Genomic DNA, 12669 nt, shown 5'->3' on the forward strand with positions numbered 1-12669 from the left:
TTCTGGTTTGCTCATTTATACAGCAAATATTTATGTGTTAAAAGCACATATTAACGGTCTCCTATGTTTAAAGGACACTGGAAATACACAGTAGCAGCCACCAAGGAATTCACAGGCTAACAATCATGGCTGACAATTCTTACTGTGTGCCACGTCCTTTAATTGCATTCTCATATACTTTTACACTGCTATTAGAAGTATCTTTATTATATCTACAGTACATACTCAGGTTAAATAACTATACTAGGGTCATACATGCCACAGTGAGCTCTATACTGGACCCAGGATCTAAGCCTAGATTTGTCTCTGTCTGAAGCATACACTTTTAACCACCACCACTACTACCTCATAGGCACTCGAGGAAAATAGAAAGGAAACATATACTATCTTATACTAAAACTGGCCTGAGGAGAGAGGACTGGAAAAAGTATCCTGAAGGAAATAAACATCCGAATTGTCTTAAAGGATGACAAGGAGTTGTACATAGAAAGAAAGAGGCAGAAAACAAAAACATGGAGACAGACACATGTGTTTATTCCAGTTCCATCCTGAAGTCCTATACAATGACAGTGGAAGACCAAAAAAAAAATATATATATATATATATATAAACCCATCTGTGTTATCTTTTCTTTCTAAGAAAGGAATACTGAATGTACATGCATTCTTACATATCTTATTCTATTCCATGTACTGTATTCTCTTTCATGTGCTTTTGTCTGATGATTCATAAAGAAAAAAATAATACTCTATCAATGAAATAAGATGCTATTAAAAAAAGACAGCAAGATAAGAACAAATAAGAACTGTGATGGAAAAAAGAGCTGAATGTCACCCAGAAAGCAGACCAAAAAGTCAAGAAAGAAAGTGGAAAACCAAAAAACAAAATTACAGGATAAGCGCTAGATAACCTACATCTAACACAGACATGCCAGAAAGCATGAGAGAGAAAACTGAGGAAGTAGGAAAAAAACAAAAAAAAACAAAACACCCTAACACACACACACACACACACACACACACACACACAGTTTTTAGAACTTAAAGACATGAGTCACCAGATGGAAGAAATGAGAGCACCTACCACAACAAAGGAATCGAAATGGCATCAGACTTCAATAGACAGCAACACTGTAAGCTAGAAAATGATACAATGTCTTGAACATTTTAAAGAAAAATTTATTTTCAAATGATAATTATGATTTGCCTAACAAGCAAGAACAAAATAGAGGCATTTTTCAGATCAACAAGGTCTCAAAATTTTTCTACCAGAAGAGAATGTTGAAAACCAAGACTATATGGGGCGCCTGGGTGGCTCAGTCGGTTAAGCGTCCGACTTCGACCCAGGTCACGATCTCACGGTCCATGAGTTCAAGCCCCGCGTCAGGCTCTGGGCTGATGGCTCGGAGCCTGGAGCCTGCTTCTGATTCTGTGTCTCCCTCTCTCTCTGCCCCTCCCCCGTTCATGCTCTGTCTCTCTCTGCCTCAAAAATAAATAAACGTTAAAAAAAAAAAAAAAAAGAAAACCAAGACTATGGAGGGTCTAAGATTCAAGATTCTCAATTCTGTGTCAAACATTTATTAATTAGCTACAGTGTAAATAGTACCACACAAGATACTTTAAAACAAAAGAAAGCAAAAACAACTAACAGTTCCTGAGAGAGTGATGGGAAAACGCTGAAAAGTAATGTAAATGAATTACTTAGCACTTAGAATATGATACAGGCATGTATTAACATATATTTGCATATAAATTCAACAAGTGGGCATTTAATATAGGTCAAGTATCCAAGCTCTACTTTTGTGCAAATAACCAGAAGTAGTGGCTGCTTAAAATAACACCTGCAAAAGATGTAAAGATGTCATTCAAGGGGTGCCTGGGGGGCTCAGTCGGTAAGCGTCCTGACTTCGACTCAGGTCATGATCTCACAGTTTTTGTGTTCGAGCCCAACACGGGGCTCGAACTCACAAGCCGTGAGATCATGACCTGAGCCGAAGTCGGATGCTCAACCGACTGAGCCCCCCAGGCGCCCCGAAAATGATGATGCTTTTAATAAAAATGTACCTCTGAGAATGATAAACCAGCGTGTAAGAGAAGATTATGAACTTGTATCTAAAAGGCAAGTGGAGGAGTCAAAAGCAAGCTGAATATATCTGAAATTTAGGAAACAGGCTAAGGAAAGAGATCCACAATTTGGGAACATCTTAGGAGATCATAACTTATATTGTGGTACTTAGGAGACTGCCAAGAGAGAAAGTACATAGAGAAAAATAGGCTGACTAGAAGAAAATAAAACTTAAAGGTGGAAGGTCTTTATACTTATTCATACAGTATGTTTTCTATTTTTTGATAAACATTTGCCAGCCATTCCACTTCCGGGTATATATCCAAAGGGAATGAAAACAGGATCTCAGAGAGCTGCAGTCCCATGTTCACTACAGCATCATTCACACTAGCCATGATATGGAAACAACCTAAGTGTCCATCAATAGATGGAGAAGATACAGTGTACATGTACATGATGCAGTATTAGTCATGAGAGAAAAGGACATCTTGTCATTTATGACAACATGGATGATCCCTGAGGATATTATGCTAAGTAAAAAAGTGAGGACGTAGAGAAATTAGAGAAATTAAAAACCTTACACACTGCAGGTAAAGGTAAAGGTAAAAACCTTATTACATTGCATTGTAAATGGTACAGCTATTGGGGAAAAGAGTCTGGCAGTTCCTCAGAAGTTAAATATAAAGTTACTATGACTCACAAGTTCTACTCATAGGTATATACCCAAGAGACATTGAAAACCAGTTTCACACAAAAATGTGTACATAAATATTCACAGTAACTGTATTCCTAACAGTCAAAAAGTAGAAACAACACAAATGTCCATACAAATGAGTAACAAAATTGGGTATATCCACACAAGGGAATAATACTATTCAGCTATAAAATGGAATTAAGTACTGATACATGCTACAACATGGATGAATCCTGGAAACATCATGCTAAGTAAAGACCAGATAGAAAAAGCTATACTGTATGATTCCATTTATCCTTATTCAGATTATGCAAATTCACCAACCCACTAAAATTTATTTGCAATCTCCAAATCAGTAAGCTAGAGAAAACTTCTCCAATTCTTCCCCCAAAAAGATGAGTCAACCACTGATATTTTTTGGTATACTTTTTCCAAATAATGGACTGATTAAGACGATGCCACACTTTTTGCCCAAGTCTCTCAGAACCCTTTCATTACTCTTTCTAAAAATGCTTCCAGTACATTACTACTCTTGTATACTATTTCTTCAGTATCATTTTCACTGACTTTATGAAATCAATGCATTTTTATTTTGTAATAGATCTGTACTGTATTTGTACTACATTGCCCAATTTTTAGAACAGTGAGACTTTGGCTAAGAAACACAACAACCCTAGACAAAGACAGATGCTAATGTTAACAGAGAAGGGATGTTTGGATGACAATCTTTTAGTGTTCAGTTCATCAATTAATGTTTTGTGTCACAATGTTTGTTTTCTAAGCAATTTTAAAACCGTGAAAATTAAGATACTAAGAACACCATATACTTGTATATCTGTGTGTGTGTGTGTGTGTGTGTGTGTGTGTGTGTGTGTGTGTATCCACATGCGTGGATCCACATCCACATATATATATATCCACATACGTGTGTGTATATATACATATATACACACATATATACACACACACACACACACACACACACACACATGCGCGCATGTGGATTTATATATTTAATTACACAAGAGATAAGTTTTTTTAAGTATTTATTTTGGGGAGAGCACAAGTGGGGCAGGGGCAGAGAGAGGGGGACAGAGCACCCAAAGTGGGCTCTGTGCTGACAGCAGAGAGTCCGATGTGGGGCTTGAACTCACGAATCATGAGATCATGACCTGAGACAAAGAGTGTCCCGAAAGATAAGCTTTTCCAGGTAACTGAATGTATTTGAAAAGGATTTCAAAATATCCCACCATATTCTCAGGATTTTTGGGCATCTATGAAGTTTTAGTGTCAAAAGCAAACATGCCAAATATTTATCTGATTACTGAACACTGAAAATTCAGAAAAAGAGGTAAGAACTTAGAGAAACATAAAACAACTTTGGGTAAAATAGGACCATGTCATGGAACCTGATTCACATTCTATACACTGGCTTAAAGATTAAAAATCCAGTTTCTCAATTAACAACAAAATAAAAAAATGAACACACAACATAGAACACCTCCATGTCTACAGCCCTACACTACCTCAAGGCCCAATCAAAGAAAATAAACCTACTGGACAAATACTGCTATGTACCATAGCTCCTTTCCTGTCAGCATAAATTCTGTGAAATACCTTCAGTGGTAATGGCTCTATAACCAGGATTTAGTTTCCTTTAACAGAAGGAAGAATTATTTAACTCCTATCATCATGTCCCCGTAGAGCATAAGAGTCTGTGGTTTTATCTCACAAACTGTATTATAAATGGTAGGAGTAGAGGGGTCTCCATCAGGTCAAGGAGGTCTTAAAATCTGACTACAAAGAAAATTCAGAAGAGAACATAAACGTCTGGAGACTTCATAAAATCACACACTTATGAGGGGCAGAGGAAGGGAGAGTAAAGGAAAGAGGGAGTATAATAATTTTATTTATTCCTTTAACTCCCTAAAGAGACACTCTTCTAACTTCAGACAAATGGGCTCCCGTGAAATGGAAGGTAGTAAGAATCAGTCTCAGTTTTTAGCCATTCAGAAAAATAGACAAAACATTGACTGAGTCAAAGTTCTTAAAACAGGAAACAAAAATGTAAAGATATTCAATACTTCATGCACAAGTGACATGCAAATTAACACTTCAATAATTTTCCATCTGTGCCAGTCTGACCAAGATAAAGTTACACAGTACCTGTGCTGACCAGAGTGTAGTGAGATAGATGCCTTTGTGTACATACACTGCTGGTGAGAGTTAAACTGGTACAGAAACTATAAAGATCAATCTGGCAAGACCTATGAATATGACAGAAAACACAGACCAGGACTCAGAGATATTGCTTTTAGTAATTTATCAAACATGTATATTCCCACATATGTAAATGTGTTCAAAATGATTTATATGAAAGTTATGTGCTGAGCTTTAAAAAAAAAAAAAAAAAAAATCAACTGAAATGGCCAAAATAGGGAACTGATTAATAGGATTAAAAGGATAATGATTATAAGGGGCACCTTAGTGGCTTAGTCAGTTGAGCATCTGACTGGATTTCACCTCAGGGCATGATCCCAGGGTCACAGGATCAAGCCCTGCATTGGGCTCTGCATGGAGTGTGGAGCCTGGTTGGGATTCTCTCTCCCCCCCCCCCCCCGCCCCCTTCCCCTCTCACATATGCTCTCTAAAAAAAAATAAATAAAAATTTTTAAAACGGAAACTGATGACTGCATACCTTTACAATAAAATACCATGCAGTATGAAAGCTAAGTTCTGTAAATTGGCATGAAACTAGCTTCATAATATATTAAATAAAAACAAGGAGCTAAAGAGTGCTGCCAGTTTTATAAAAAAAGAAACACACACACACAGTATGCACACATTATCTCTGGAAGGATATACAAGAAGCTGGTTGTGCTGGTTGCCTTCAGGGAACAGGACATGGGTCAGGGGTAGGAGCAAAACACCACACCATATGCCTTTTGAACTTTGTATGATGTACAGGAAAGGCCTATTTAAAAATTAAAATAAAAAGAGGAGAAAAAGATAACAGGCCTCAGAAGAATCCCCCGACAAAGTACCAAAAAACTTTTTTGGCATTACTGCTGTATTCATGGTAAAGACCACCACCTGAGGGCTATGACATCTCAGGCTGAGGCCTCAGGAACCCAAGGCAACTTCTAAATGCTGCTCTTCAGCAAATGCCATACCTTAAAAAGACCTCCCAGTTCACTGTTGTTCACTTTAAACTTGTCCCCCAGCCCCTCCTTCTTCTCCAGCCTTAACCAGCTTGACTCTACTTCAAAGAATCTACCTTAGCAATGCTCAGTTTTATTCAACACACACCTAAAATGTGCTGGGCTTATGCTAAAAAATACTGAAGCACAAGGTGAACAGGTGACACAAGTGCCTGCTTTTGAGGCCTCTCTAGGCCAGTAGTAAACGTGTGTAGAAAAATAAGGGTTTTCGTGTTAAGTAATCACTGAAGAATAACCAAGATTATGATGATTAAGTGTGTCTCATTTTCAGAGTTCTGTTTTCTAAGCAAATTAATTCCAAATCTAAGATTTTTTCTTACACTTTTCAAATGTAACCATCTCTTCTAATTAAAATTTTTCAAACTTTAAAATCACCACAGCCCTCCAAGTGATTGCACTGAAGTTACAGGTTGTACTGGTGAACCCAATGCTGCAGTGACGAGTAGATGGTCATTATTTAACATAGTACTAGAAGTGCTAGCCACAGCAATCAGACAAGAGGAAGGAATAAAAGGCATCCAAATTGGTTAGGATGAAGTAAAACTTTCACTATCTGTGGATGATATGGTATTACATATAGAAAACCCTAAAGACGCCACCAAAAAACTACTAGACTGATAAATGAATTCAGTAAGGATGCAGGATACAAAATCAACATACAGAAATCCGTGGCATTTTTATACTAACAATGAAGCAACAGAAAGAGAAATTAAGAAAGCAGTCCCATTTACAATTGCACCAAAGATAATAAAATACCTAGGAATAAATTCAACCCAGGAGGTGAAAGACCTGTACTCTGAAAACTATAAAACACCAATGAAAGAAACTGAAGATGACAAAAATAAATGGAAAAATATTCCATGCTCCTGGATTGGAAAAACAAATATTGTTAAGATGTCCATACTACCCCAAAGCAATCTACAGATTTAATGCAATCCCTATCAAAATACCAACAACATTTTTCACAGAAAACAATCCTAAAATTTGTATGGAACCACAGAAGACCCAGGACAGCTAAAACAAACTTGAAAAAGAACAACACTGGAGATATCACAATTCCAGATTTCCAGTTATACTACAAGGCTGTAGTAATCGAAACAGTATGGTATTGGCACAAAAATAAGCACATAGATCAATGGAATAGGATAAAAATCACAGAAACAAATCCACATTTATATGGTCAATGTATCTATGAGAAAGGAGGAAAGAATAGGAAATGGGAAAAAGCCTCTTCAACAAATGTTACTGAGAGAACTGGATGGCTCCATGCAAAATACTGAAACTGGACCACTGGCTTACTCTATACTATACATGAAGATAAATTCAAAATGGGTTAAGAACCTAAATGTGAGACCTAAAACTATAAAAATCCTCGGGGAGCACAGGCAGTAATTTCTCGGACATTGGCTGTAGCAACATTTTTCTAAATAGGTCTCCTGAGGCAAGGGAAACAAAAGCAAAAATAAACTACTGGGACGTCATCAAAATAAAAAGCTTCTGCCCAGTAAAGGAAACAACCCACAAAACTAAAAGGCAGCCTACTGTATGGAAGAAGATATTTGCAAATGACATATCTCACAAAGGGTTAATGTCCAAAATATATGAAGAATTTATACATTATACAACTCAACACCCAAAAAACAAATAATACAGTAAGAAATGGGCATGAGACATGAACAGACATTTCTCCAAACATCCAGATGGCCAAGAGAGATACGCTTAACAACATGCATCATCAGGGAAATGCAAATCAAAACCACAATGAGCTATCACTTCACACCTGTCAGAATGGCTAAAATCAAAAACATAAACAACAGTGTTAGCGAGGATATGGAGAAATAGGAATCTTCCTGTACTGTTGGTGAGACTGCAAACTGGTGCAGCCACTGTGAAAAACAGTATGGAGGTTCCTCAAAAGTTAAAAATGGAATTACCTTACGATCCAACAATGACACTATTGGGTATTTACCCAAAGAATACAAAAACACCAATTTGAAGATATACACCCACCCCTATGTTTATTGCAGCATAATTTCCAATAGCCAAATTACGGAAGCATCCCAGTATCCACTGATAGATGAATGGATAAAGATATTATATACATTTACAATAGAATATTATTCAGCCAAAAAATGAAATCTTGCCATTTGCAACAATACAGATGGAGCTAGAGTATCATGCTAAGTGAAATAAGCCAGTCAGAGAAAGATAAACACCATATGATTTCACTCATATGTGGAACTTAAGAAACAAATGAGCAAAGGAGGAAAAAAAAGGAGAAAGACAAACCAAGAAAAAGACTCTTAATTATAGAGAACTGCAGGATACAAGAAGTGGGTTGGAGGGTAGGTGAAATAGGTGACGGGGATTAGTGCACTTAACATGATGAGCACCAACTAATGTGTACAATTGTCAAATCATTCCATTGTAAACACTGTATGTCAACTATACTGGAGTTAAAAACTTAATTAAAAAAAAAAAAAAAAAGATTAGGTGATCAAGCCAGTATTCCAGTTAAGAGTAAGAAACCTCCTGGAGCACCTGGGTGGCTCAGTTGGTTGAGCGGCCGACTTCGGCTCAGGCCATGATCTCACAGCTCGAAGTCTCATGAGTTCGAGCCCCACGTCAGGCTCTGTGCTGACAGCTCAGAGCCTGGAGCCTGCTTTGGATTCTGTGTCTCCCTCTCTCTCTGCCCTCCCCTGCTCATGTTCTGTCTCTCTCTCTCAAAAAAATAATATAAACATTAAAAAAAAAAAAAAAGAGTAGGAAACCTCCTGATGTCCAGATCATCCAGAAAATACTTTTTGGACCACAGTTCATTCTTTTCCCAACTCACACATATACACATCTCTGTTTGACAAGCTGCTCATATTCATGGACCCCTGCCCCAGAAAAACCCCAGTTTTGCATATGATTTCAGGGGTTCTGAAAATGCTCTGAAGTTCAATCGTAGATCACAGTTTGCCAATCTCTGCAGCACGAAGTAAAAAAAAAAAAACAAAAAAAGAAACCTTGAATAAAACACTAAAATGGTAGTTTCTAAGATTTCAGAATGAATTTGGACTTATTAGTTTCTAAATCAGAAGCAGATTAAGAGAAATCTGAAGTATTCACCAAAGGTACATAATTATGTAAATTGCCTCGCAAAGATATAGAAGTCACTATTAGATCAGCAAAAGGGAATGGAAAGAATATGGGATTTAAATCAGAAGACCCAAGTCAATTTTCAGCTCTGTCACTTAGAAGCTAAGTCACAACCTCATGGGCTTATTTGTTTTCTGTTTTACAGGGAATAAAAACACCACCATGTATATACTTCACAGGGTTGTAAAGATTATATGACACTCATTCAAATATTTTCTGACCACCTATCAAATAAAATACACACACCACAGTTTCAAGAAGCAGTGTGATACCATGGGGAAAGATGAAACTTCTTCACACCTTCATTCAAATATTTATGAAGTGCCAAACGACATATCCTGGGGAGACTTGAATGACCAAGACATAAGCATTCTTTGCCCTCACATTCCGTGCAAGTATGAAAGAAATATTATGTGCTGTGATTGGAAAGGAGGTTATGAGACCATACAGAAAGGGCAGAATACTCTTAGAGGAATGGGAATGGCTTTCCTGGGGAAAGGATGAAACTTACACAAGAGACATCCAAACAGAAGTAAGTGTTTTCAGGAATGAATGAATGTGTGTTCACGTGTGTATGAACATTAGTAGCACAGACCCACTGGGGGGGCCAGAATGGCTTGATGTGAGACTGCATAAATAAATAAGGACCAGACTATATCATGGTAGGCAAACCTCATGAAGAAAAATGGATTTTATTATAACAGTGTAATAAGGAACCATATAAAAGTTTTAAATAGGACACTGACATGATCAGATCTTCATTTCCAAACAGCACTCTGGCTACTGATCATAGGGGGCACATAGTAGTCATTCACTACTATTAAGAGGTAACTTATTATTATAACCACTATTTAAGTGATACCATAATAAAAGTAACCTTTACTACAAAAATCAAGATATAATCCTTGCCCTTGAAGAGCTCATGGTCCAGTGAGGGGACTAAGCAACTAATTTTAGTAATCTGTTAAGATTACAACTACTGTATAGAGAAATACAGAAAAGGACAAAGTATCACAAAGAATGAGCTGCAACTGTAAGTCTAAGTAAAGGAAGATAAAAAAAAAAACGGAGAGAAAGAAGAAAAGATATTGCAAGCAAAAAGAACAGCATGTACAAGGCCACGGAAGGGTGAGTACGTATGAACAGCCTGATGTGATTCATGCACTGAATGTGTAAGAAACACTGTTGGGCAAGAAAGTTAGATAAACGTAGAAGTACCTCTCATGCCATACACTAAAGGCTCTCTTCTTGAATTAATGGGAGTCTCTGTGATGCTACTAGAGGTTCCTGTTGATACATCTATTTTTTTTAGTGTGTGTGTGTCTGTTTTTTTGAGAGAGACAGAGAGACAGAGACAGAGAGAGACAGAGACAGAGAATATGAGCAGGGGAAGGGCAGAGAGAAAGGGAGACAGAGAATCCCAACCAGGCTCTGCACTTTCAGTGTGGAGCCCAACGTGGGGCTCTAACTCACGAACCGTGAGAGCATGACCTGAGCCAAAAATCAAGAGTCAGATGCTTAACCAACTGAGCCACCCAGGCGACCCAGATCACATCTATGTTTTTAAAAAGATAACACGATAGCATATAAAGGAAAATATGAAGGGAAGGAGGAATGGGAGCAAGAAGGACAAACAGGAGGCTGTTCCAACAGTCTAAGCAAGAAATGACAGGAGCCTGAATTAAAAATGGCAATGAGAAGACAATGTGACCTATTTAACATGTAGGACAAAAGAAATCTCAGGTGCTGCAAGAAATACCACCTTTTGAAGGATAGGCAGAGTAGTGAAAATCACAGGGAAATCCAAATGATTCAGACAAGGGTGTGGTCTCAGATTAACAGAAGGAAGGCGAGAGAAACGACAGGTTGAGTAGTACAATATGTGTTCACACGTTTACTCATACACAGAAATACACATATGCGTATGTACGTATAGATACGGTCTGGTGACAGCCCCTACAAGCAATGCCCCAGTAGCAATGACTTCATCTAGAGCCCAGATCTTGGTTTCTTAATAAGAGTTTCTGTTTGTTTCAGAGAGAAAGAGAGCAAGCAAGCATGCAGGGGAGGGGCAGAGAGAGAGAGAGAGAGAGAGAGAGAGAGAGAGAGAGAGAGAATATATATCCCAAGCAGGCTCTGCACTGTCAGGACCAGGGGCTTGATCTCACAAACCATGAGATCATGACCTGAGCTGAAATCAAGAGTCAGACAGGTTAACCAACTGAGCCAGCCAGGTGCCCCCAGATCTTGGTTTCTCAATCTCACTTCACATCATAGAAAGCAGAGTTTATTGGACAAATGGCCGATTCCAGGGCTGGGTAAGGGAAAGTGCAAGATAAGCCTGGAATAGCATGTCGTTCCAGGTTAAAAAACTGACGGCAACCTGTCAAAATCACACAGAGGGAACCTAAAGGTTCTCTCACACTGGCCAAACAAGGGACAATTTAAGCAAATAAATAACAAAATTAATGGATAATTCACTGAATAAAACAAGAACCCAGGAGGCTCTGCAGCATAATTTAGGCACTGTAGGAGTTGTGGTTGTCAACACTGTACAAGATGGGTTTTCCTGAAGATGCTGGTTCTTTTAGAACTCATCAAATTAAGGCTGCTCCAATTGGCTCTGCAGTTGGTAGATTTAAGGCAAATCTTGTCTTCAAGGAGACTGAAAAGAAGCTTAAAGAGGAAGGGGAACAGTTTGTGAAGAAATTGGTAGTATTTCTGCCTTCAAGGTAAAGGATGGCCCTGGGGGTAAAGAAGCCACCAGGGTGGTGGATGTGACGAACAGCAGTTCAGTGCTTCCTAACTCAGATAAGAAGGCTGACTGCAGAGTCCCAATGGCTGACCTGGACTTGCTGGCTTTAATGACTGGTAAAATTAATCCTCAGTTGGCCTTCTTTCAAGGCAAATTGAAAATCACTGGCAATCACTGGCTATGAAGTTACAAAGTCTTCAGTTTCAGCCGAGCAAAACTAAACTGTGAGGAATCCCCTCTGCCTACCTTTGAAAACTAAAGATGAGATACACAGATTTATACCCATATATTTCATTGTCAGAACTTAGAAATTACACACTGGCAAACAGTGTGAGATTTGTTTTTAATGGCTTTTTTAAATTTTTTATTTTTTTTAATGTTTTTAAATGTTTTTTAATGCTCCACATCCAACATGGGGCTTGAACACACAACTCTGAGTTTAAGAATCACATGCTCAGGGCGCCCGGGTGGCTGAGTCGGTTAAGCGTCCAACCCTTGATTTCGGCTCAGGTCATGATCTCACAGTTCATGAGTTCAAGCCCCGCATCGGGCTCTGTGCTGACAGTGTGGAGCCTGCATGGGACTGACTCTCTCTCTCTCTCTTTCTCTGTCCCTCCCCAATTCATGCATTCTCTCTCTCGAAATAAGCCTTAAAAAAAAAAAAAAAAAAAAAAGAGTCACATGCTCTACTAAGGGAACCAGCTAGGTGCCCTTAGATTGGTTTTTAATGGCTGTGACCCAGGCGCCTGGTGGCTCAGTTGGTTAAGTGCCGGCCTCCTGATTTCAGCTCA

At 38.4% G+C, this 12669-nt stretch overlaps 1 protein-coding gene and 1 pseudogene across 2 annotated transcripts in view; one reads left to right on the plus strand and one right to left on the minus strand.

Moving 5' to 3' along the window:
• SETD2 (SET domain containing 2, histone lysine methyltransferase) overlaps positions 1 to 12669 on the minus strand; it is a 127149-nt gene that overhangs the window by 44700 nt on the left and 69780 nt on the right. The gene's annotated exons all lie outside the window — the stretch shown is intronic.
• LOC101085533 lies at positions 11634 to 12106 on the plus strand (annotated as a pseudogene).

This window comes from Felis catus, chromosome A2, assembly GCF_018350175.1.
Source record: "Felis catus isolate Fca126 chromosome A2, F.catus_Fca126_mat1.0, whole genome shotgun sequence".
NCBI classification, from domain to species: domain Eukaryota; kingdom Metazoa; phylum Chordata; class Mammalia; order Carnivora; family Felidae; genus Felis; species Felis catus.